We start from the raw sequence: 2,093 nt of genomic DNA on the forward strand, positions 1-2,093 counted from the left end.
CTAGTGAATGCCAAGATGTTCAAATCTCCCTTTTCATTTGTTTTGTGCGGAAATGGAAGTATTTAGGAGGAAATCAAAAGCAATTAATGAAAAATCACGAGCTCGAAACATCACCAAGTCAACCAGGATCCAGAGCTGAGTTGAAGAAGACTGAACAAGCATTAGCAGGGTCGGGCCTGCCTATGTGGCCTTACTATACCATGTGTCGGTGGCTTCGCCTCATCAAACCCAATATAAAACATTACCGATGGCATTTGAGAGACACACGTAGAGAAAAACCACATTCTGACATAGTGAGATCTAATGTCCACTGAAGCCCAATCGCCGCCGCCATCGACTTAACCTCATCATCATCATCATTTCCATCCTCTCCCCTCTACTTTAAATCTTGATTTACTCACGATTGGCGACATTGTAAGACTAACCATCATCCATCTCGTTGAGATTTATAATACAATGTTTACACTATTGTTGATCTAATCATGTGTGAATTTCGTCTTGGGATATGGGCCGAGGTCTAAATTCGCAGTATCATGTGCATGTAACTACTTATGAGATATTGCGCAATATGGGAGTAGATATCCATTTCTAGTATTTAATTTTTTTATCACGATCTTGAAGGTTTGATAGGTATCCGAACCAGAGAGCTTGGTAAAATTATTAAGGTTTGAATATAGTTAGTTGCATGATTCGATGCCATGCTCAACTAACAACATTTATGTCTCATTTGTGTAATTATCTTCTAGGGAGTAACGGTGACATCAACAAACTGAAGGTTGTTATCTGATTTATCTTAAATACCATGATTTCACATGCTGCGTTGGAACTCGAGGTGGATTATTGATCCATACCACGGTCCGCAACATTACGGTGTTCATTAGGACGCATCACCTACAATTGCATCTTCACCTTGATATATATATCCTTACATGTGAGATTCATTTTATCTTTTAAATCTCATATACTAACGCACATCTGCAGGTGAAGCCTCATGCCCAGACCTATCTCCAGCCATTGATACACAACCAACACAACAAAATCATTCTTTCGGTAAGAGAAGAGTTAAATGAAAACTAAAACTCTTGTTTGAGTGATCTTACACCAAAAGTGATTTTCTTATGGATTCAATAAACCTAGGTCTTTAGAGAAAAAAGCTTCAATAACATAATCCGTAATTCGGATTGAAGTTATTGGTGACCTAGCTCATTCCCTGAAAGCCTTGTATCTTCGTACATGCTAGCTCAGTTATGTGAGCAGGTTTTTCGAATAACTGTCGTATTGCAAGTTTGTTATTTTTTCCACTAACTAGGTTACATAAGATGACAACATGGGTAGATTTGTTTTATTTAAATTAGTTATTCCTAAATTAGAACTCACATGTAAGGATCCAACACGCCAAAACAGACGATTTGTGGCACCGTAGGGAATCCCGTGAATCAAACATCATACCTCCAATAAAATAACTCCTTATGCACCTAAAAAAATATTTTTTGGGAGAAAAAAATCAGTAACAAGTAAGTTCTTTGCCAAGTGGGACTGTTTGCCGAGTGTCTTTTTTTTTGTTCCTTGCAAAGTGTAGTTTGTTTGTGGAGTGTTTTCTCGTTTGACACTTGGCAAAGAGCTTGTTTGCCGAGTTCCAAACCAAAAACTCTCTTTGCCGAGTTTCAAACTTAAAACTGTCGGCAAACCGGTGTACACTCAGCAGAAACAAAATTTCCGGTAGCATCATGAGCTACTAACTGCTCACGAAACGTACAAAACAAGATTGCCAATTTCCGTGGTACTGAACGACTCAGTAAGCAAAGTTCATTACTGCACATTTAATTTTTTTCGTATACATGCGATTGCGATAGCTGAGAGCACACTTGCTATGTTGTTACCGCACATTTTGTTTTTATGTAAACCATTTTCTTTCATGTACTTCAAAAATAAATAGTCTAATTTAGCCTGTCCTTGCAATTTCGTCGTAATGTTTCCGGCTGACCAGTTCCTTACAGTTTCCGGCGAAGACTTCGCACTAGTCGTCCCTTCTTCACTATCTCTCTCTCCCTCCCTTCCTCTCTCTCCCTCTCGCGTTGCAGATAAACGCATCA

The sequence above is a fragment of the Lolium rigidum genome, chromosome 7, assembly GCF_022539505.1.
Source record: "Lolium rigidum isolate FL_2022 chromosome 7, APGP_CSIRO_Lrig_0.1, whole genome shotgun sequence".
Classification (NCBI taxonomy): domain Eukaryota; kingdom Viridiplantae; phylum Streptophyta; class Magnoliopsida; order Poales; family Poaceae; genus Lolium; species Lolium rigidum.